Genomic DNA, 26801 nt, shown 5'->3' on the forward strand with positions numbered 1-26801 from the left:
GAGGCAGGTTTATCAATTTATTTACACTTGTCATTGTTACCTTTCTTTTGTCACTCCATTTGCTCTCCTATTTTGTTTAGGTTTGACACTCTGGTTGGTTACTGTAGGTGCCCATGTTTTTTTTCTCTTTATTCACAACACAACGACATGCCCTTCATTTAAACTGGTCGCTATGTTTCCTTCTACATCCTCTCAAATCCCCAACTCTGTAGGTATATCATTAGTTGCTCAATCCTTGTATGTGGTGTCTGGTACTCGGGACAATTTTCAATTTGCTTTTGATAGTTGTCTGGTCATAGCATTCCAAAGGTTATTTTGTAGAGTTCTTATATGTCACCTCTTGTCAAGACAGTGTCAAAGAGATGTTGTTTGCCCAGGGTGTGTAGGTTTGTCTACCTAGTTCATGGTCGACGACGTCTTTTTAGTGTATCGCTTTTATTATCCCACCACTTTCTACACTCCTGAGCTAATATCCATCCAACATTGTAGTACTTAGGTTCGATTTTTGCTCACACCCTTTTGTTTGTCCACACTACCATTTTCTTTGTGCTTTGCCCAACCCAACCAAGTTTGTTTCAAAACATTGTCCTTATGGCACCTCGGCTTTGCCAACCTAATCATCGGGTGGCGCAGCAGGATCATCTGCCTCTCAATATCCTCTCAACGTCGGCGTCATTTTGGTTGGTAGTCAGTGGCTTACCACTTTGACTTTGCCCCTCCTGAAGTGAAGAATGAGATCCTTCACTTGGAAGCCAAGGAATTTGGTGACCAAACATATTACTCCTACTCTAAAATTACTGGCATCACCTTTACATAGACTTCTAACCCAGGCAAATTTTGCAAAAGGAGACTTCACTTTTTCCACTCAGTGGCTTTGCACTAGCAATTAGAAACCTTGCTTCACATGGTCATTCGTGACAAGCAAGTCGACCATCATCAAATATTTGCAGGACAAGAGGAGATCAAAAGGATCCTCTGGGACATTAGATACAACTTGGATGACATAGTCACCAAACTAACTCAGGTGGAATGTTTCGTGGTGTCCAATTGAGACTCTAAATCTGGTTTGCAGACGCACTCTCCAACTATTATCAATGCACCAACAAGTGGTTCACCTCAAGGCAACTCTAATGCTCTTTCTCCAATCATTATCTTAGACTAGCAGTCTTGCATGGTGCCTGGTTTCTTTTTGGTCTATGTTATGTCTACTACTACTATGTTTTCATGGCTATCAATATGGCTTACTATGCTATATGTGCACACAGTTTTCTTTTGATTACCCAACAACTCCAATGCATGGAACTCTTAATGGGCGAGTTAGTTAGTATGTTACTAAGTGTTTCTTGTTGTCTTTTTTGGCTAAATATGGGATCATGGGAACAAGTTATGGTCAGTCTATCTGTCTATGAGATCCCATAATTTCTTTTGGGACACAAATGATATCAATGTAAAATCAGTTGTCTCGTAATATAAATATTTTCATATAGCTTACAAAAAAAAGAGAATATATATCATAATTATATCAATAGATGTTTTGGCCCATAGGATTAGCTAAATTTGTTGAAGTCTCGTTGCTAAAAGTGTCTCGCTAATGAGAGGTCACGGGATCAATTTTCCTCAACAGTGTCAGTGTTAGTCTCTACTAATAAGCCAGTGGGAAGTGATCCTTTTGGTTGGATCTATCCATATATTTCCTTGGGAAAAATATGTGTTTGTGTGTGTTTTTTAACCTACACATTTTAAAATATTCGTAATAATCTACCAAATCAAAGGTTGAGATTTATCTCCAAAGTGGTTATATCCCTTTTGTCCTTTTAATTAAATTGATTAATTAAAAAATAAAAAAAATAAAATTGTATGAACGAGAGTCATATAAAGTGAATTATATTTTTTAAATGTATATATGTTTAACTTATATATTATTATTTTTCTAGATTTTTTTTTGTAAGCTTCGCAGGACTACATCTTCATCATGTCCAATATATCACCTTAATCAAGGCGGGGAATTAAACCAGTGACTTCACATCAAAAAATGCTTTAACAAAACACCCGATCACCGTCTATCTAAAACCTCGTGTGCTATTTTTTTCTAGAATTAATAAAAACAATTATATATATATATATATATATATAGATAGATAGATATATAATTTAAAATTAATTAAATATATTAGTATATAATATTTTTTCACTCATTTAATTTTAATTTAAATAATATAAAACTACATGTCTCTTGATTTAATATATATTTTTATTAAATTAAATTATAAAATTTTACCTTTTGAAAAAATTAATAAATAATTTATTAAATCTTTTATATATATATATATATATATATATATAAGATTTAATAAATTATATATATATATATATATAGATTATAGAATCAACCTCTCACACATGATATTGAGTAGCATTATGACTAATCCATGTATTTGGAAGATTATTCAAAATTACTTTCATCCAATTCCACATCTCATTCCAATGATGAGTAATCCAATAATGACTCTTATACTTCACACCAATATCATATATATTCACTATTTAAAATAGAATCAACCTGTCACACATTGTAATGTCCCTTAATAATAAATAATAGATAATTCAACTTAATTTTGGGATGAAGTTCCTTAAAGTGGGGGAGTATGTAATGTCCCTTAATAATAAATAATAAATAATATAATATAATATTAAATAAATAATAAACAATAAAATGTCCCTTAATAATAAATAATATAATATGATATGATATTAAATAAATAATAAACAATAAATAAAAAAAATAGTAACAGTAAATAAATAATAAATTAATTACATGCTCTAAATAAATATAAATATGTTATGAAACCAGCTCACAAAAAGATAGAAAAGATAGTTGAATGCCTTAGAATTCAGCCTCTTCGAGAGGGCAACCTCCTTTACATTACACAAATGAACAATTCTTGGATGATACAAATGACAAAACCTCATTTCTATATATAGGAGTCTAAAGGGTCACAATATAACCAAACCAACCTAACAATAATAATATAAAGGCACAAAAATAACAATAGAGGGATTCTATGGGGCATAGTAATAACAATATGGGGATAATAGGGGCACAACAATATTAATAAGGGATACAACTACAATAGTAATGGGGACATCACTAGTATTATAGGGACCTAACATGCCCATCTCCTTCAAAAAAGTGTTTTCCTCAACGCTTGAGTAGTTCTAGATGCTTCTGTATAAAATTCTCATCCTCCCATGTGGAATCTTCAGCAAATAAGTTCTTCCACTTGATGAGATACTTTGAAATGGATCGATTTCGTAGCTGTCGAGTTCTTGTTTCTATGACTGCTTTCGATTCCAATATAATTTTTCCTTCCTCGTCAAGTTCTGGCAATATTGTTTGAACTGGGAGCTTGTCGACTATAACCTTCTTTAAACATGAAACACGGAAAACTGGGTGCACTCGAGAAGCTGTAGGAAGCTCCAATTTGTATGCCATAGTACCAATCTTTTGCAACACCTTGTACGGACCATAATACTTTGGTGATAATTTATTATCCTTCTTAGCTTGCTTGAGGGACATTTGTTTATATGGTTGTAGCCGTAGGAATACCCAGTCACCTATAGCAAAACTTCTTTCGCTGCGATGTTGATATGCCTGTTGTTTCATTCTATTCTGCGCCAACATGAGGTTATCCTTTAAGAGTTGGAGAACTTGTTGTTGATGCTCGATGTGATGTTCCACTGCTTGAACCTTAGAATTTTCTCTTAAATATGATGTGATGGATGGTGGCTGATATCCATAAAGTAAATGGGGTCATTTTTGTTGCAGTATGGAATGAAGTGTTATACCACCATTCAGCCAGAGGAAACCATTTGACCCATTGTGTATGTTTATCAGATACAAAGCAATGAAGATATCCTTCCAAAAATTTGTTTACTATCTCAGTTTGCCCATCAGATTAAGGATGATAAGATGAGCTATGACCTAACTGAGTACCAAGACAAGAAAATAATTATGTCCAAAAATTTCCAGTAAAAATGGGATCTCTAACACTTACAATAATCTTTGGGTTTCCATGTAGCTTTTGAATTGTTTCCATAAATGTCGTAGAAACTGTACTGGCTTTAAATGGATGTGATAATGCACAAAAGTGTGCATACTTGGTAAGTCTATCAACTACCACCATGATCACACTCTTTCCCTTAGACTTGGGTAAACCTGTGATAAAATCCATTGGAACCTCCTCCCAACGTTGGCTTGGAATGGATAAAGGTTGTAATAGACCTGGTGTCTTAATTGTTTCAGCTTTATTTTGTTGGCATACCAAACATTTTGCCACAAACTTTTGAATATCCGATTTAAGGCCATCCCAAAAAAATTCCTTCTTAACCCTGTGGTAAGTTTTCAAAAATCCTAAGTGCCCTCCTAAGGGAGAAGCGTGCAATTCCAAAAGAATCTTTTTTTTGAGTTGGGAATTCTTACAGAGGTATAAGTGATCTTTGTATCATAACGAATCATTTTTCCAGCTAAATGTATCAAATGTACTGGAATCTTGTTGTAACTTTCTAATAAGTCCCCACACTTCTTCGTCATTCTTCCATTCCTCCCTTGCTTCGTTTATCTAATCTGGTTGGATAATAGAAATGGCACACAACAATGCTTCCACATCCTCATCCTTTCTTGAGAGTGCATCTGCCACAACATTTTGCTTCTCTTTTTTGTCTATGATTTCAAAGTCATAACCCAACATCTTTGTAACCCATTTTTGTTGTTCTTCAGAGGATAATATTTGTTCTAAAAAGTATTTAAGGCTATCATGATCCATTTTTACCTTGAAGTGTCTTCCCATTAGGTAGGGTTGCCATTTATTAAGTGCATGTAGTATTTCCAACATTTCCTTCTCATAAATAGCTTTCTGTAAATACTTTCCCTTGATTGGACGACTTTCGAAAGCAATGGATCTTTCATCTTGCATTAAAACAACACCAATTCCATTTCTGGAAGCATCACATTCCACAATAAAGGTTTTTGTGAAGTCTGGTGTAGCTAAGACCGATGCTTGGCACATTGCCTCTTTAAGATGTTCAAAGGCCTTTGTTGCTTCTGGAGTCCATGAAAATGCATCTTTCTTCAACAATGTTGTTAGAGGTGCTGCTATTTTCCCATAATTCTTAACAAACTTGCGATAATACCCTGTCAACCCGAGAAATCCTCGCAAATGCTTTATGGATGTGGGGATTTCCCATTCCTTAATGGACTTAATTTTGCTAGGGTCTACCTTAACTCCTTCATGAGATACAATATGACCCAGATATTCCATCTGTTGTACTCCAAAGAAACATTTGGATCTTTTTCATATAATTGTTTATCCTCCAATAGTTGTAGCACCCTGTCAACATGTTCAACATGATCCTTCCAAGACGTGTTGTAGATTAGTATATCATCAAAAAATGCTAACACAAATTTTCTAAGGAAGGGTTTGAAAATGGAATTCATCAAACCTTGAAATGTAGAAGGTGCATTGGTAAGGCCAAAAGGCATGACCAAAAACTCATAGTAACCCTCATGAGTTCTAAATGTTGTTTTCAAAATGTCTTGAGTCTTCATTCTGATTTGATGATATCCTAAATGAAGATCTAACTTGGTGAAGTAAATTTATCCATGCAATTCATCCAATAATTCATCAATGACAGGAATGGGAAACTTATCTTTAATAGTGAGCTTGTTGAGCTCCCTATAATCCGGACACATGCGCCATGATCCATCCTTCTTGTGCACCAATACTATTGGAGCAGAGAAAGAACTTTGGCTAGGTTGAATTATACCAGCCTCAAGCATTTCTGCAACCATACGTTCAATTTCACTCTTTTGGGCATAGGGATATCTATACGGCCTGATGTTTGGAGGAACACTTCCTGGAATCAAATGAATAGCATGATCATGATCACGAATAGGTGGGAGACCTTTGGGAGTCTCAAATACCTTGGAATGATTGTCCAAGACTTTTTGGAGATCTGGAGAAATAGATAATTTCGATGTGGAAACATCTAGCGAACATAATTGTGCAATTACACCTCGTTGTTCCTTTTTTATAAGCTTTTTCATACCGTTAGAGCTTATTATCTTTCTCAGTTTCCTTGCAATACCCCTTAATTCAACTTCCTTTCCTTCGGCATAAAATTTCATGAAAAGTTTTTGAAAGTTAAAAGCTATTGTACCAAGGATTGTAGCCATTGGACTCCTAGTACAACATCAGCACCTCCCATTGGAAAGGAAAGCATTGGGATATTCAATACATATTCTCCCATGGATAGCTTGATATTATGGCACTTTCCAGAGCAATTTATCTTTCCTCCATTTGCAACCATCACTTGACACTCTAGTGTTGGATATAGGAAGCAATTCAATTCTTTTGTTATCTTACAATGAATAAAATTTTGGGTACTTCCTGAATCAATCAACACTATTACCTTTTTCTTCTTGATATGTCCTTTTATCTTGATAGTTTGAGGAGTGATAATTCTAGCCAATGCATTACAAGATATGGTCAGATTCATTTCTTCTTTATCTAGGCTTTGTTCCTAGAGTATATCCTCTTCTTTTGATCTTTCTTGTTCCTTTTCTTCTTCCTCTTTACAATCTATGTAGAATAATTTCTTCTCGGCACACTTATGACCTTTAGTGTATTTGCTATCACAACTGTAACAAAGCCCTTTTGCTCTTTTTTCTTCCAATTGTTGTGGTGTCAACCTTATAGGTTGTGGAAGGCTAGGGGCAACAACACTTCCATCTTTATAGTTGTGAGTGGTAGGCTTCCTAGTTGCCATAATTTTGCGTTCCATTTTTCTTGCTAACCTGAATGCCTTCTCTAATGAATCAGGGTCCCAAAGGCGAACATCATGTTGGATATTATCCTTTGAAGTCCCTATGAACACATCAATCCTATGCTTCTCTGGAATATTTTTTACCCTTATGTTCAATTTTTGAAACTCCTCGATGTGCTTCATCATTGAACCCTTTTGTTTGAGACTTATCAATTGGCTAAAAAAAATGTTGCTTTTTATATCCTCATAATGTGGTCATTTCTTCTGTAAAAATTACCCAAGTGATAATTTGTTTATGAGAGCAAAGCCATTGATACCATACAAACTGATTTGGTTCCAAATATAAGGTTGCAAAACGTACCTTTTGTGTGTTTTACACAGTATTGAGATCGAAAAATTGCTCCATCTATAGTATTCATGTTGCGGGATCCTTGCCATCAAACTTCTTCATATCGATTTTTGGAATATGGTGGGTCTTCGATCCAATATTAGAGTCTATGAAATCATGATTAGCATTTCTTTTTTTCTCATCATCAATTTCTTTTACTAACCTTTCACCATTAGTGACCATTTCTTGTAGCAACTTATTCAAATTTATCTTCAATTCTTCCATCTTATCATCCATGCCATCCATTTTAGCGTCCATGCCATTCATCTTAGCTTCCATGCCATCCATCTTAGCTTCTACGCCTTTCTTTAAATAATCCATCTTAGCTTCTAAGTCTTTCTTTAAACTATCCATCCTAGCTTCTACATCTTTCTTTAAACCATCCATCTTAGATTCTATTACTTTTTGTGCATGTGACATTTGTTGCACTTGGTCTCGTAATTTTGATATATCATGTTGCATTTCTTCCTCTTCTTCATGAGTCATGCTAGAACTTTCAGGTTGCTTACTAGGTGTTTGCATTTTCTTTCCTCGGGGCATCAATTACTGATAATAATGCTTTACTATGCCCTTTGAATTCATTCAAACTAATTTCTCAAACCAAGTTTATGCAAAAATTTTAAAAAAATTACACACCTTTTTTCACTTTGTAGGAGCTCAACATTGAATCTGATGTATCTCTGTATTTTTGGATCATCCAGTGCTAAAATTGCGACCTGCAGTAGCCCTCTGTGTCCTCTTTCCAATTTCACTAGTCTGATCACATTTAGATTCTCCAAGGCAGAGTTATGCACAATCTCCCAAGATGACCTGATTATAGACCTTTCCAGAAGAGCGAACTTGTATGAAGTGCCACGTGTCACTGTTTTGACCTTAGTATCTGAAAAATATACACAAGAAACTACAATCCATCCTCTTTCTGTAACTTCTTACGAAATTTCAATCTGATGCTCGAAACAAAAGTTATGACGATTTTCCCAAGGTCACCTGTTTGGAATGTAATTCAGGAGTCTGCAAAAAGGCCAACTTCCTCAGATAATATCTCCGCAAATATAGTGCGAAAAGCTCTGAAATTTGGACCCGAGGTTCAGCACGATTTCATCTCAAATGGGTTTTTTGTTTCGCTTCTGAAACGTCACAGAAAAAAAAAAATATAGCGAAAATGCCACGATGACCTATTTGGAGCAGCGAAACCCTAGAATCCAAAGCTCTGATACCAAATGTTATGAAACCAGCTCACAAAAAGATAGAAAAGATAGTTGAACGCCTTATAATTCAGCCTCTTCGAGGGGGCAACCTCCTTTACATTACACAAATGAACAATTCTTGGATGATACAAATGACAAAACCTCCTTTCTATATATAGGAGTCTAAGGGGTCACAATATAACCAAGCCAACCTAACAATAATAATATAAAGGCACAAAAATAACAATAGAGGGATTCTATGGGGCACGGTAATAATAATATGGGGACAATAGGGGCACAACAATATTAATAAGGGATACAACTACAATAGTAATGGGGGCATCACTAGTATTATAGGGACCTAACAAAATAAGAATAAATAGAAAAATAGTAAAAATCAGTAAAGCTATCAAAAAGAATAAAACAAGAAAGCAGTAAAGTTGCATGTTGACACATGGAGTGTGTGCATGTGGTTCCCCTTCCAATGTTTGCTCTATTTAATAGATGGGGAGGAAGATGAGAGGCATTCCATCATTCCATGATTCCACCATCCATTCTCTTGGGAGAATAGTGTTGTGAGACAAAGGATACCCTAGCAGTAGTACGTTGATTGAGGGCTCGAGGGTGGCCAGTTGTAGCAAGATTTTGTGCAATTGAGCCTACGGTTGGGTGGAGAGTCATCCCCAAGACTTTGTTGTAGTTAGCAGAATTCAACTAGCGTTCCACAGGTAAGTTGTCTCTCCTCACATTTTTTTGAAATTTAATGTTAACTAGTTGATAAATTGTGTGTTGATTATAAATCGCTTGATTAATCTAATTAATTACGTATTGTTATTTCGGGACTATTACACACATGATATTGAGTAGCATTATGACTAATCCATGTATTTGGAAGATTATTCAGCATTACTTTCATCCAATTCCACATCTCATTCCAATGATGAGTAATCTAATAATGACTCTTATGCTTCACACCAATATCATATACTTTACACAACATCATTTAAGCATTTGAATTTATAAACTTTGTTGCTGGGTTTTTCATTTTCATGTTTATTTTTATAAGTTTTATTTTTATTTTATATTTTTTATTAAAAAGTAAAATAAGTATTTTTATTTTATATTTTATTATTTAAAATAAAATAAAATAAGTATTTTTTCTATTTACAGGAATTTAATTTAAGTGGTTGAGTGAAATGGTTGTTATTTTTTCTACTATATTTAATTTCTTATTAGTGACATGATGAGTTATGAGTTATATTCTATTGATATAAATGGTTTTGTACCTATGAATATTATTGTATTGGTTTTAAAGTTTATGAACTCTTAAGTGAGTATACATGTGGGTTGACTTTGTACCAACAACTTTATTCTAGCCTTTGGACTAAGATGAACGTTGATTTCTTTCTTTAAAAAAAACAGTGAGTATCCTTAAACTTATAAAACATATTTTCCTTAAAAAATAATGTATCACTATATCAAAGTCCCCTATGTAAATCTATAATAATACATAAGCTCTACTTTTGAGTCCACATGGTTCGACAATTTCCCCTATGTAAATCTATAATAATACATAAGCTCTACTTTTGAGTCCACATGGTTCGACAATTTAATGAACGTATAATAAAATTCTTAAAATGAAAATTCTTATTTCATAAACATCTAATATTTTATCTATTAATATTATTAAAAATTCTTATTCTTACCCATTCCTAAAATTGTAAAATTGATCATTAAAAAATGGCATAACAAAACTTAAATTTTGATATGATAAAACTTTTTATTATGATAAATCTTAACAACTTATTTCAAACTTTTATTCTTGCCCATTCTTAAAATTATAAAACTAGTAATCTTAACAACTTATTTCACTAGTTTCAATCTGGGCGATCTGGGATGGGTGACTTCTCGGGAAGTCCCAGTTACCAGGTGCAAGCCCCAGAAGTGATGATTGACGCTATGTGATTTATTTCACTAGTTTCAATCCCACTTCTTCACCCCTGTGAGCATCACCCGATGCAATGAGTGCTAAGTGGACTATTCAAAAATCATGAGAAATTAGTCAGTTACGACTACCTCTCATGGAAATGGTCATAGATGAATGACTTACTTAACGCAGTTCAATCCAAAAAAAAAAAAATTGATATCTAATATAATTCACTGTGAAAACCCCCGAAACTTAATTCGTAAGAGTGAAGGGAACTCTACTTGAATGGTTCATGAGCCACAATACTTGTTAAGGTTTTGCAAATGGGATAGCAAGCTAAGTGGGCTTGATTATGGGGAAAACTCCACAGTTGAGCGCACTTGAGCCAGAGGCAATCTGGGATGGTGACCTCCCAAAAAGTCTTGGTTACCAGGTGCAAGCCCCAGAAGTGATGATTGACGCTATGTGATTTATTTCACTAGTTTCAATCCCACTTCTTCACCCCTGTGAGCATCACCCGATATAATGAGTGTTCAGTGGACTCTTCAAAAATCATGAGAAATGAGTCAATTATGACTACCTCTCATGGAAATGGTCATAGATGAATAACTTACTTAACACAGTTCAATCCCAAAAAAAAATGATATCTAATATAATGCACTACGAAAACCCCCAATACTTAATTTGAAAGAGTGAAGGGAACTCTACTTGAATGGCTCATGAGGCACAATACTTGCTGAGGTTTTGCAAATGGGGTAACAAGCTAAGTGGGTTTGATTGTAGGGAAAACTCCACAGTTAAGCGCGCTTGAGCCAGAGGCGATCTGGGATGGGTGACCTCCCGAGAAGTCTTGGTTACTGGGTGCAAGCCCCGGAAGTGATGGTTGATGCTATGTGATTTATTTCACTAGTTTCAATCCCACTTTTTCACCCGTGTGGGCATCACTTGATGCAATGAGTGCTAAGTGGACTATTCAAGAATCATGAGAAATTAGTCAGTTACGACTATCTCTCATGGAAATGGTCATGGATGAATGACTTAATTAACGTAGTCCAATCCCAAAAAAAAAAAAAAAATGATATCTAACGATGCAATGACTGCTAAATGGACTATTCAAAAATCATGAGAAATTAGTAACGATGCAATGAGTGCTAAGTGGACTATTCAAAAATCATGAGAAATTAGTCAGTTACGACTACCTCTCATGGAAATGGTCATAGGTGAATGACTTAATTAACGCAGTTCAATCCCCAAAAAAAATTAAAAATGATATCTAATATAATGCACTGCAAAAACCCCCAATACTTAACTTATTTCAAATTCTTTTTATTCCTCAGTCCTAAAATTGTAAAATTGATCTTTAAAATATGGCATAACAAAACTTAAATTTTGATATGATACAACTTTTGTTGTAATAAATCTTAACATCATATTTCAAAGTCTTCAAAATCCAAATGGATAATCCAAAATCCTATCAAGGCTAGCTCGGATCAAGGCTAGTTCCCATATTACTAAGTTGAATGACTAGTGATTTTGAGGCTAGTTCCTATCTTATTAAGTTGATCGACTAGTGTTTTTTAGTAAGCATATTCATATATGCTCTATTCATTGATAAAGAGAAAGGTTATTCATTGATAAAGAGAAAGGCTAGTTCCTATATTGTTCAGTTGATTGACTAATGTTTTTGTGTAAGCACATTCATCTATGCCCTCATTCATTGATAAAGAGAATGATATGTATGTAAATATTTTCATTTGATAACAAAGAAATTTATTTCATAACAAAAAATCCTTGCTCGTTGGAGATAATATTAGCAAATCTGAAGCCCCAATTGATAACTCAATCGGTCGAGTTCTTATTGCTAAGTAATTTTCCAATTGAGAGATCACAGGGTCAAATCTCCTCGACACCCTTTGGGTTATTCCTGACCAGATAAGTCGATGGGTAGATCCATTCAGGTGGATATGCATGCATTATTACCCGTAAATGTAGCGGTCACTCAGTGACCGTGAACCATAATTGAAAAAAATCATTGACAAATTTGTAAAATGATTCTAATTGAAAATTTTAGCAAGTGTCACTTTAATTTATGGACTAAATCCTCATTTAAATTTACAAGAAAAATCATTAAGATTTTTCATAGTTAGTGTATCTCCTCTTCATTGTAAAGAGAGGGATTTCATTTCCAGTGGGTTCACTATATATTTTAAAATATCTTCGTATATTTTAAAATATCTTCGACCAATTCCATTTGTTTTTAGTCAAGTACAAACAACATAGACTCTTTAGACTCGACCAAAGTTACTTTGTAGAGTCAATAAATGATAAAATAATAATTAATATGTATAACTTATCAAATAATAGTAACATGGTTCTTTATTTTTAAAATATAATTTTATTTATTTATTTTTGTGAATATTTTTTTTTTAACACAATGTTAAGAGTTATTATTCAAAATTGCACTTGAAATATCCATGGTCACCATAAAAATAACTTGTTATCTCACTTCACATCCCTACATTTCCAATTGTAGAGGGGATTCCCTAATGTTGTCCCTAATTTGCCAATTTTGCCAATTATTTACGATTAGTGCCTTCATTTTTAGGTTATATATTTTTATATGAAACAAGGGTTAAATGTGAAATGATGGAGAGCATGACAAGAGATTCGAAAGAGAAATATTTAATTTAAGAAATTAAATATTTTATTAATACATTATGAGTATAATATAAAAATATATAATCTCTATATAATCATAAACATTTCATAAATAGTGTAAATAAAATTAGCAATAATATTATTAATCAAAATAAACAAACAAACAATAATTTAAAAATAATGTCATCAATTTTACAATTTTTATAAAGATATTCAAAACAAACAAAATACAATTTAAAAATAATGTTATCAATTTTACAAAGATATTGAGCAGAGAAAACACTAATCTTACCACAACATTTGACTTTACTGAAACCCCCAAATAAGATGTGAACTCTCCCAATAAAAATTAAAGCAAAACTAATCCACAAACAACATTCAGTTAATACAAAAGAAAATATTTAAATAGAAATAATAAATATAAGTTTCAATTACATCAACATAATCTACCACTATCCAAGGCAAAGAATCTATTCTCCAACATTTCATAAATATATAATCCCTATACAATCACAAACATTTCATAAATAGTGTAAATAAAACTAGCAATAATATTATTAATCAAAACAAACAAAGGAACAAAATATAATTTAAAAATAATGTCATCAATTTTACAACTTTTACAAACATATTCAAAACAAATAAACAAACAAACAAAATACAAGTTAAAAATAATGTCATCAATTTTACAACTTTTACAAAGATATTGAGCAGAGAAAACACTAATCTTACAACAACAACACTAATCTTACAACAACATTTGACGTTACTGAAACTCCCAAATAGGATGTGAACTCTTCCAATAAAAAAATAAAGCAAAACTAACCCACAAACAACATTCAGTTAATACAAAAAAAAAATTAAATAGAAATAATAAATATAAGTTTCAATTACATCAACATAATATGCCACTATCCAAGGCAAAGAATCTATTCTCCAACATTTCATAAATATATAATCCCTATATAGTCACAAACATTTCATAAATAGTGTAAATAAAGCAAGCAATAATATTATTAATCAAACAAAATACAACTTAAAAATAATGTCATCAATATTACAACTTTTACAAAAATATTCAAAACAAACAAACAAAATACAATTTAAAAATAACGTCATTAATTTTACAACTTTTACAAAGATATTGAGCAGAGAAAACACTAATCTTACCACAACATTTGACCTTACTGAAAGTCCCAAATAAAATGTAAACTCTTCCAATAAAAAAACAAAGCTAAACTAATCCACAAACAACATTCAATTAATACAAAAAAATATTTAAATAAAAATAATAAATAGAAATTTCAATTACATCAACATAATCTGCCATTATCCAAGGCAAACAATCTCTTCCCTTTGGACTTTAGATCTCCGTTGTTTTTTAAATTTATAATATAGTTTTAATATTTATCGTATTAAAAAAATTCATAAATGATTCATCTTTCATACATAATTATTAATTAGTTCCTCAAAACTAACTCTAGTACCCACTACCCATTTTCGTGGAAATAGTTTATAACGTGACTTTTTGAAAGCCTTTCCGGCGGGTTTTTTCGATCGAAATCCGGCAGGAATTTATTGGAATCGCAAGTTTGATAGCTAGTTTCTGCACAATGAAAGCGTCCCAGGGGTTTTCGAGGGTGCTGAATCCAAATATGCAGTTAAAAAACCATTTTAAGTGCAACAAATCAAGATTTAACCTCAATTTCTTCCGCCGGATTTCGTCACCGGAATCTCCAAAAAGTCGCATTATAGACAACTCCATTTTCGTGTCCAACTCGATCTCCTCTTTAATCAGAATCTTGAAAAATCAACCACCAAGGTCTCCATATTTGATCCTAAATATTGAAGTTGCATGATGTTGAAGCACATCATTCTCATTGCTATGAGATTCAACCTTGTTTTTGGTCAGGTTAGATTTGCAACTATTTCACAATATTTAATTCCATATAATTCCATATATTTGAATAGATTTTGTGAGTATCTATAAGAATGTATCTTATTATAAATATCCAAAATTGATATCAATAATCAGAGATTTAAGATTGTAGATGGATGAAATAACAACTCCTATGACTATCAATGAATCGCAATGGTTTTTTATCCTTATAAGTTGTAGAATAAAATGAAACCCTTTATCTCTATTATTTTTTTATGGAATTTTATGGGTTGGTATATAATTATGTTTTATAAGACATGTAAATTTCAATGGTTTTTTATCCTTATAAGTTGTAGAATAAAATGAAACCCTTTATCTCTATTATTTTTTTATGGAATTTTATGGGTTGGTATATAATTATGTTTTATAAGACATGTAAATTTCAAGTTCATAGTCTCTGATTATGGGTGTATAATTTTCATCACTCAACTTGTGTTTCTTTCTCCCATTAGGTTTGATATTGTTTCTCAATTGTTAAATTCTTTATATTTTAATTAATATTTTTGGATATATATTGTAATGTGTTTTTAGAAAATATTAAAAGTTCATAGGAATAATTCAAAGTTATATGATGCATAATGTCAAAGTATTGACTTTTGTCTTTGTTGATGAAAGGTAACATGTTTTTGGTCATCTGGGGTGTGAGAGCTTTCCTCAACCCTATAGAAAGAATGATATCATCATCAATGCATCGAAACATAAAGGAACAATAGAAGAAAAGTAGTTGTAAGAAGAACTTCGACGTAAATCACATGAGGAAAGACCTTTGTCAAAGGTCTTTCCTCATGTGATTTACGCTGAAGTTCTTCTTACAACTATTATGGATCACAGAAGCCTCAATTCAATAAATAGAATAAAAGTATTCACACATAAAGACACCAAGATTGGTTGAAAACCAAGGAAAATTCCACTACGGGGAAACCCTTTCAATTTTTTCTTCTTATTAGATTGCCATTGAATGATTCATCAAAAGAGAGTACAATAATCCATATCTTCAACCATAATCCTATCCAACAAAATCAACTAAACAACATCCATGAGATGAACCCAACAATGCTAATAATCAAAACCCTGATTCAGAACCCTGCGGTCAACTATCATTGTCTGCAATCAACTATTGAACTCTGCAGTCAACCAATGAAATCTTCGGTCAACTATACAACTCAAAATATGGCTTCCAACGACACGTAGAGAGTGATGTGTGTGCAGTTGAAACCCTCCAACCACATGCATGAGCTTGTGTGCCTACATTTGCAACCAAAATTTTCCTAAGGCATACTTGCGTCTGGAAACCAAACCCTAAACACACGTGCGAGCTTCAGACCCTGCAATCTCAAACTTGTACGAACCAATCTCCACGACCAAGCCTCAGACCTGTGCGAGCCAAACCCAAAGAAATAAGAATGATCATGATGTTGTCCAAATGAGGGTCACTTGACTTGTATTTATAGCCATCCATGGTTGTCTAGTTTCTCTTTTGGGTTGACTTGACCTTTTGTGCACATGTGGGCTTTAATTCAAAAATAAGCTTTCCCTTGTCCAAGTTGAATGCTTCAATAGTCAAATTTGGTCATGTTGACCATGCTTTGTCAACAATCTAAGAATCATGGTACAAGTCAGTGGAATTCTTTTTTCGAAGATTAGTGTCATAATTCAACATCAATTTTGTGATTGTAAACCCGATTTCTACAAGTTTATTCTAAATGATGCTAGTATGACCATTTAATTATGTAAAAACACCTAGGTTAGCCTCTCGTTTTAGAAAAGGATTTTATCCAAGGAAGCTTTTAACCTCACTGAATTATGTATGTTTCTAAACATGGATAATCAACAGAGTTTTTCTTCCACCTTAAACCCCAAAGCTAGAGTGGAATTCGTTGACAAGGTCCTAGGTAATTCATAGTGTTATATCAATTATTTTGTAAAAGTGTGTTTGGAAATAATTTAAGCACATTTGGCTCAATTTTTTTATTACAAACACACTTGGTCTATACTAGTTCATATTGTGTCACAAAATTGAGTAAATTATTAAGGGTCTATATCTAAAGGTGTTTTGCCCTTTCAAGGGTTGAATTCATTATAATATCTTGATTTAAAAATATTTTGGTGCATGGTCCCTCATATTTATACACCATGGCTAAAATATTTGAGGGTGGAAAAAATTATTAATCCCCTCTAGTGTTAATTAATTAATTTTTTTGACTAAATTAAATTAAAATCCTAAGCTAGAAAATTTATTAATTTTGAGTCAAAAAATAATTATAGAGAAAATAAATTTATCTCTAAGTGGAAAAACAAATTTTGGAGAAAGTGGTCATTCCCAAGGAATAATTAAATTGACAAACCCAAATCCAAGACAAAAAAAATCACAAGAAATTCTTTGGGGCTAGAAAATAATTATTTTTTTCAAGATTTTTATTCTTTTTTGGTTTAGTTAGTTGAAGAAAATTTGTGGGTCCAAAAGAAGTCAAATTTTTAAGGTCTTTTATCAAGGGAAAAATCATTTTTTAACAAAAATTGAGCTTATGAACCAAAGTGATTAAGTCAAAAATGATTTTTTGAAGAAAAATGTCAAAATAATATTTTTTGGACCAGGAAAAAAGAAATTATTATGGAATTCGAATTTCTTCATCTAGTTCAAAGGACATGATTTAATTTTGGCATGGATCAAGAATCAACTAGCCATTATTATTCAGGATCAAGTCAAAATTGTGCAACTTCTTGGACCTAGCCGTTTTCCACTTGGAGGGGGATCTAGATTTCTCCATTTCCTCAATAGGGAAACATTTTTCTCCTCATTTGATATAAAAAAAAAATTGTAATCAAGATCTTAGTTAAGCTCTTTTGGTGTAATTTTTTTTTGGATTAAAAAATAAGTCTTTGGGGTTTATTAATGGTGGTGTTCCTCTTCAGCTTCTTGTGGTAATTTTTTCTAGATTATGTGCTTAATACTCGATTGAATAAATTTGTAAGTTATTATTTCATTAGCCAATTGTTAGATTAACTATTCGCACAAGTATCTTGTGTTAGTTAATAGGTTTTAGAGAAACATTTTAATTTGATTTATCTAGCAGGTATCTCTAGATTTTAAGGATTATCGTGTTATCTATGCCTCTATTGATCTAGTAATCTGATCTTGAGTGTGTAGAGACTTTGGGTATTTAGATCTTGGGCGTAAGGGGAAGTCTTCGGTTAAACCAACCCACTCTCAAGTCAAGAAATCTCAAGAGCCCACTTTGATAAATTTCCAAAACTTATCTAACGATTTGTTTTGCAGAGGATCTAGCTATTGCTCACCCATAAAAAATATTTCTCTCATCTATTTGAATTCTTTTGTGCATTAACAAATATATTTGCTTATAAGAGCCAAAATATAATTTGTGGATAATTTTGTAAATAAATTTTGGGCCCTTGTATTTTATTTTTCATTGTGTGAATATTTCGATAACCCTCTGTATTTCGATTTCTCCTTGTATATAATTAATTTGGGGATTTTATTTTGATTTTTTTAGATATTGTGGATGGTTACTTTGAAATAATTTGCAAATGCCATAATTCAACATCTAAAGGAAAATTCAAATTTTTTTGAAAGCAAAGCCCTCAAAGATCAAGGGAATACAATTTTGTGAGAAGGTCAAGTCTCAAAAACCCTAGACATCTAGGGTTTTCAGGCTTATTTAGCAGGTTGGCCATCTTCAATTTGAGGAAGAAATCAAGCTTTTGAAGGGTCTACCCCTCACCCACCCCAGATGTTTGGGGTTTGGGCTTTGATTCTCCTTGGGGGAAGTCATCAACCTTTTGGGGAAGGTTGTTTATGATTAAAGGCCAGATATGGCATTTCAAGGGTTTGATCCCTCATGTCGAGGCTTCAAAATTAAGAGAGACGCAACTATTGGATCCACATAAAATTACTATTTTGTTATCTTAGGCTAATATTCCCTCATTGCAAGCCTAAACGAAAATTTTAGGGGTTTGAATTTGGTTTTGACTTGAAAATTTTCTCATTATAAGTTCTGAAATGATTTTTGTTGAAGGCTAACTGTGGGTGGTTGTGGGCCTAGCATGTCACTTTGGAGAGGTTTCAATACTTATTTGTGGCTTAAAATTTGTGTTTTTTCAGAGCTTGCATTGGTACATCAACTAATAAGGGAAGACTACAAGGCATTAGGGTCTCAATTCCTTCCAAAATCATGACCTTATTGCAGCCTGTCAAGATACATCAGATTTGAAACATTTCACACCTAATAATAAATTTCTAAAACAATACATCATAATCACATAACAATCATATATTAATCATAAATTCTTTTGGCTATTATCTTGTGAAATTTGATGACTGATTTGGGTGATTGTTTTGATTGTTAGTGGTCTGATTTATTTACTATTGACGTCTGATATGCTTTTTAGAAGTCTAATATACTTTTCAGAGGTATGATATTGACATTGTAGTGGTATCTTCCTATTGAAATCGAAATTATCTCTCTTCCTTGCCTTTGGTGATCAATTGTGAACAATATTGTGGGTTGATCTCATCACTTTTGTGATTGACATATAAGCTATAGAAGTCTGATTTTATAGTCATTGATCTTGACATTACAGTGGCATTTCATTGCATCTTTGCTTAGCATCTAGCACTAGCAGTGGTCATTGAACTTTGGTATTATCCCTTGTATCTTGTGAATGATTGTATGAATTGCCTTCATCATTAGGTGAACTGATATATATATCAAAACAAGTTAATCTTTATTTGGAAATATATTGAATATCTTGATTGCGAGTGGTTTAATTGTTCATCTTGGAGTATTGAGGTATAATTGGATTTCATTGAAGCAAGCTAAGCTAATCATCATTTGCATCTTCATCTCAAATGCATTTTATCTTACTAAGATTCCCTTGTAGCACTGCTTGTCTTATAACTTTAAGTATACTTCGTTGTTGTGGAAGTTCATAATTTATTTTGAGCATTACGTTTAAGGCACTGGTCACTTGTTGTTTCATCATTGAGTGACTCATAATAATCTAATCAAACTTATCTCACATTTCTCATTCACCGAACTTGTCACTTAATTGAAATCAAGTTATTAAGATAGGTAGCTGCATCTCCTAGAACTTGTTGACTCTCAACAAGTTTCCCATTTGTTTTCCACCTTTAGGGACTACTTCCCTTATATTGCATAGGAGATAGCAAGAACAAAGTGGGCAGGGATCAGAGTGACAACCCCTGCCTTGAGTCATTGTTGCATTTGGTGTACAATTTAAGCGACAACAACTCCTCTCGAAAAGAGGAATCTAGTCCCATTATTGGAATTTCTCACAGAGTTGCCAAATTAACACTTCCTCTTAGCTAGGGATAAATTCCAACTGCATCACATAATCATCACAAGTATTTTGTAATCAAATCATATCCTATCTCAAGTATCTCATCATCAAAAGTTGTCACTACTCATATCTTCTTATCCATGTTTATCTCTTGATTGTCTCTACTCATATGATGAACATTCTTGAATCTATAAGAAGAATAATTTGACATAAGAGGGGATCTTAAGCTACCACCATCAATTCACATCAACAACATTAGAGAGATTATATCAATCCAGAATGACATCAGGGGGCACATGTCAACCTGAAACCACATCAGGAAGCTCAGTCTCAACTCGAGATTCAGTGAAAATGAGGAAGGTCCTATGGGAGACTCTCACCCTAAGTCATATGATAGGGGAGAAAACATCTTCCACCCTGTGTCGAGCAATAGGATCCATAGCATAGGGGAGAAATTATCTTCCACCCTATGTCGATCAACAATATCGCATCCATCCTATTGCCCACTGAACTTCCCAACAATGACCCTCAAGAGTCATGTGCTAGAACACTTGCATCATAGTCAGCTTGGGTTTGAGTTTTACAGTGGACCAAAGATTTCGCCAGTGGATTTCAAAGTTCGACAATTGATCACAGACAGTGACAGTTGACCTAGGCTTTTGAATCAGAGTTTTGATTATTAGCATTGTTGGGTTCATATCATGGATGTTGTTTAGTTGATTTTTCGGGATAAGATTATGGTTGAAAATATGGATCATTGTACTCTCTTTTGTTGAATCATTCAATGACAATATAATAAGAAGAAGAAATTGAAAGGGTTTTCCCCGTAGTGGATTTTTCCCTGGTCTCTGACCAATCCTGGTGTCTCTATGTGTGAATGCTTTTCTTCTATTGTTTCTTTATGTTCCGCTACATTGAAGATGATATTTTTCTTTCTATATAATTGCATATGTTACTGAATAATGTGGTAAAACTGGATAATTTTATGATGTTGTGGGGTGAATTTAATATGCAAATGAATAAATGAAGTTATCTAAAGCAAAGAACAATATAGTGTCCTTTGCAAATTAGAAACATATCATCATGCTCATATCTTATTCATCCTCCTCTCACGGAGGCAGAAACCACAAGCCTAAGCTTGTCTCATACAACAACATTGTTTCAAAATATGAAGATATCTTAGTCCTAGCTATATACAAGATTGTGTAGATTATCTTCCGGATACATCGCATTAGATTTCCTTCCGATCGACGTTTTGAACCAGCAACAATGGTTCATCTTCAGGATCCAATTGGATCCCACTCTTTATTATCGCAATGTGTCACTGTCACCTCCAGAACCTATTCAAAATAGCTTTCCAAAGAGTTTTTTCAACCTGCCTCACATGCAAATATCTCGAGGTGTGTTTAGTGGCAACCCAATGTATATGTATGTTATGTTTTTCATAGAATAATCTGAGTCAATTCATGATTGAGCCACTTAATATGCATTGGGTTGTTGCTAAGCACACCTCGAGATATTTGCATGGGATGATCAATTTTTGGTTTGAGATATTCTTCCTATGGTATGTATTTGCATGAATATAATGATGTTGTTTGAGATCGTTAACAATGAGATGAAAACATCTGGCTGTTGCCTTAGTATGAGATCTACCATGATATTTTGGATGAAAATTCCATAGCATTAAGCATGGCCGAGATTGAGTACGATGTTGAAGAAACTCTTTGGAAAGCTATTTTGAACAGGTTCTGGCTGTGACAGTGACACATTGCAATAATAAAGAGTGGGATCTTATTGGTAGATAATCCCATATATAGTTAAGACTGAGATATTTTCATATATTGAGATAGTGTTATTGTATGAAACAAACTTATGCTTGTGGATGTCGCCTTCGTGAGATGGAGGATGAATAAGGTATCCTTTTTGTGATATATATTTGTTCTAATATAATATTTGATTTGATGTCCTACGTGGATATGGTACTGTTACTATTGAGACATTATGATTGAAATATTCAATGAGTTGTTTAAGCTTGTACCAAATATGAGCATGATAATATGTTTATGATCTATAGAGAGTAGGGTTGATCGAGGACATTAAGCCAGCTCTTCCCCCCTTGCCTGAGCTCCTAGGGTGTGGAATTGAGATTGAGGGATCCTAGGGTTGAGGGATCTCTACACAATAGGATATTACCCTTGTCTGTTACCCATAGGGTTGGATATGTTGCTCCCCTTTCTTGGTTTATGCGGAGTATACCCCAGTTGGCATCATACTCACAAGCTTGGCTTGTTGTGAATACTGCTCCCCCTATGGCCAACGGGTTGAGAGAGCACTTGGAGGTGTACAACCCAAGATGATTATGATGTTGGTGTTTTACCACATGAATATTTAGGGTCATTCTTGGGAAGATCAATGGGAAATAGGATAGATGAGATATTCTTGCTCAACATAAGGTGGAAGATGTTTTCCCCTCTATGTCATGACTCCTATTTCTCGACATAGGGTGGAAGATGTTTGCTTCCCTATGAGATGACATGAGGTGGGAATGTGTCATAGGACCTTCCTAATTGTCATTGGATTCCGGGTTGAGACTGAGCTCCCCGATGTGGTTCCAGGTTGAGATGTGCTCTCTAATTTTTCTTGGGTTGTAGCATTGAGCTCCCCTCTGGCAGTGATTCCAAGTGCTAGTAGTGGCTCCCCGATGGGTAGAGGGTGGTAACTTGGGCTCCCCTCCAATGTAACTTCTTATTCTTTTAGATTCAATAATGTTCAACATATGATCAGAGACAATCAAGAGATAAGTAGGGGTAGGCAGAGATAAGCAGAGATGAGTAGTGATGGCATTTGATGACAAGATACTTGAGAGAGGATATGATTTGATGACAGGATACTTGCGATGATTACACGATGCAGTTGGAATTTCTCCCTAGCATAGATGGAGTGTTAATTTGGTAGCTAGTGGCAAATTCCAATCATGGGACTAGATTCCTCTTTTTGAGAGGACCAATTTTGACTATTGAAGCGCTCAATTTGGACAAGGGAAAGTTTATTTTTGAATTAAAGCCCACATGTGCACAAAAGGATAGGTTGACTGGACACTCGTGGATGGCTATAAATACAAGTCAAGTGATCCTCATTTTGACATCATCATGAAGCTTTCTTCTATTCTCTCCTTTGGTTTTGGCTCGGACAGGTCTGAGGTAGGTCCACGAAGAACTGGTTTGTACGAAGTTGAAATTGCAGGGTCTGAAGTTCTCATTTATGTTTTAAGGTTTTTAAGCCTCAATCATAGGGTTGCCATGGTGAAATTTCGACTACAAATGCATGCAGGCTAGCTCATCCATGCAGCTGAAGCCTTTCAACCGTACACACATCACGTCTTGCCTGCAGATGGAAAGTAGGATTTGTTTCTGTCAATTTTCGCAGTTGACCATAGATGACTGAAGAATGGAGAAGTGATATCTGATCAGTACTTTTGATGGAATCATCTTTTGTTTGGTTGATTTGTTGCGATCATCCTCATGGATTTTGTTTAGTTGATTTTCTGGGATCATCCTCATGGATGTTGTTTAGTCGATTTTGCTTGATAAGTGTATGGTTGAAGATATGAATAATTGTACCCTCTTTTGCTTAATCATTTAATGACAATCTAATAAGAAGAAGAATTTGAAAGGGTTTTCTCCGTAGTGGGTTTTTCCCTAGCTCTAACCAATCTTGGTGTCTATATGTGTGAATGCTTTTCTTCTGTTGTTCCTTTGTGTTCTACTGCATTGACAATGATATTGTTATCTCTATATAATTGCATATGTTGTTGAATAATGTCATTAATCTGAATAATGTTACGAGTTGTGGGGTGAATTTAATATGTAAAAGGAAGAAATGCAATTATCTAAAGCAAAGAAAAATATAGTCGTAAGAAAATTTAACAACCATTGCATTCCTTTGAGTACATATAAAACATGGTAGGGTGAAATCGGCTCAAATGGATCTTATAATAAAGTTGAGGCATCTATTTATACCTTTGGACAAGTAGGGAATTTTAGCAGATGACTTGGCTCATAATTCATTTCCCTTGATGGTTAACATTGATATGGGTGTGTCTCAATGCGATGTTGCATAGTATTTTGGATAGGACCTAATTGATCATGGTATTATTCCCTAATCTTATCCAATTTCAGGTATTCTGTCAAGTTCCAACTTTGTTGATGAGTTTGCACGTTCCAACTTTGTGGCCTTACTTGTCAATTTGAAGAGAATCGAATTCGTCAGAAAGCATATTATTTAAACCATAGTATTAGTAAAGACTTATTTCAAGATACAACAAATCCAAAAATAGGAATAGTCACCTAGATGAAAGCTTCAGTAATGATTCCCCCATGCTTTTAAATACTATGGAGGCTCCTTTCACCCGTGTCAATGTCCAAGATCATTTAGACATAGGAACTAAAGGTGAGTCACAGAGTTTTTGGAAAAGGAATGACAACTTCAAAGCATTCAAACTTTCATATTGATTCAACCCTTGTAGAGTATGATTAGAGAAAAGGCAAGGGGAGTAGATTTCATCATTTTCCATTGATGTCAAAGGAGTAGAAAAAGATCAAGGGGCATTATCGCAAGGGGATTTGCTATAGAGTATGTTTCCATCAATGAAAAAGGGGGAGATCGTTGAAATGTTTCCACTGATGTCATCGAAGCAAGGGCCAACCACAATTCACCCGACTCTCAGTATTTTCAACAGTTTTCACTCCTATGTATGTTTGGTTATCCTATTCTTTGTGCTCGTTTTTTGGATTGTGCTTTATGGGGATTTTGATGAGGAATATTTAGGCTCTGACCTTTTTACACTTTCTAGGATTATGTGGCTAAATTGGGGGCCTAGAGATGCCTCCTTTGTTTCATTAGTCAACTTTTTCCATGCAAATTCAAATATCATTGTCTAGGTTCATTTTATAGGGTCACCAAACATGGATAATATAGATATTTTGGAATTTTGAAGAATTTTAAGAAGGCATTACGATTTCATTCAATCCAACATGAACTCGCTATTCTCTATGACTTCCAACGTCTATGAAGATAAGCATCGTTTTGTATCCCAACATGAAACTATTATCAGCGTATTGGTATACAAAAAGCTAAGGATTGAAATACTAAAAGTAGAATGAAAAATGCTATGAGAATTTTGGCTCTAGGCCTCCATAAGGATAATTTATCTACAACCTTAAACAACAAGGTATCAAACAATTTAGTTTAGGTTGAACTCAAGGAAAATGAAAAAATTCACTAGTTGAAGTAACCAATGGAAATCAAGAAGTAAAACTCTCCTCTTTCAAACATTAACCACGAGGAAGCAACTAATCTCCTTGTATTTCCTTAAACTTTATGGCTTCTTTTTGTGTGTATTTAGACTTTTAAGTGCTTTTTTAAGCCATACCACTTGTAAGACAACTTAGAACATTTACCATATAATATGTTATACACTCATTTTTGTAGCCTTAGAAAACTATCGATTTAAACTTAAAAAACACTAAAATAATTTTATGTATATTATTATTAACATAACTACAAATTTTTCATAACCCAATATTTATATAATAGTCGGAAAATTTATGTTCTTATTACAATACAAACAAATGATGAAGAAGTTATGGTTGGAAAATTTATGTTCTTGTTTGTATTGTAACAAGAAAATAAATTTTCTTATTACAATACAAATAAATGAAAAAGTTATGGTTGGAAAATTTATGTGCTTGTTTGTATTGTAATAAGAACATAAATTTTCCGACTATTATATATATGAAATATTGCTTTATGAAAAATTTGTAGTTATGTTAATAATATATATATATTTTCATTTCTTTCGTATTGTAATGAAAACATAAATTTTCCAACCAGTATATATGAAAGTCCCAAAGATGCATAACTACACTAAGATGAAGTTATAACCTCATAGGAGTATTAAAAAAAAAAATTAATTCATATCATTGTAAAATATTCTAAAGTAAATATTTATATTAAGCATATTTATTTATATTAAGTACATATAATTAATTAATTTTATTTATATAATAATTACTATAAATATCACTTACGTTTTATAAAATGAATTTTTGAAAAAAAATTATAAACTATGTGAACTATGAAATTTAAAATAAAAGGTTAAGGGAAAGTCATATAATTATTAATTTTAGTTAGTCCTTGCTTTGTCAAGTATTATAGCATTTGTATTGCTGTCAAAGTTGTCAAAGTTTATTGAACTTTGATTATTTTTCCGATTTTTATGATTTTAAATAAAGTTTCGAGAAAATGTTGAATATTTCTAATTTTCTATAAATTTAAAAACAATTTTTTTAAAAATCTTATTTTTAATTTCCATTGGTTGAGTGAGCCTTGATATGACATAATTCCCTTGGTGAAGGGCGATTTATTTTCGATGTTTGTTAGTGCCTAACAAATCGTTTAAAAAAAAAAATTAATTGTATGAGTGGTAAGTAAGTACTCTGACACTTTTATTCCTTACACTACTACTACGGAACAAGGAATAATAAGAAAACTCCCCACACT

The 26801-nt window shown here is 33.2% G+C and overlaps 1 protein-coding gene across 4 annotated transcripts in view; it reads right to left on the bottom strand.

The window, feature by feature from the left end:
* LOC149144622 (uncharacterized) overlaps nt 1-26801 on the bottom strand; it is a 215735-nt gene that overhangs the window by 59738 nt on the left and 129196 nt on the right. The gene's annotated exons all lie outside the window — the stretch shown is intronic.

This window comes from Pinus tabuliformis, chromosome X (assembly GCF_031772625.1).
Source record: "Pinus tabuliformis cultivar Carrire ecotype Pingquan chromosome X, CPIR1, whole genome shotgun sequence".
Taxonomy (NCBI): domain Eukaryota; kingdom Viridiplantae; phylum Streptophyta; class Pinopsida; order Pinales; family Pinaceae; genus Pinus; species Pinus tabuliformis.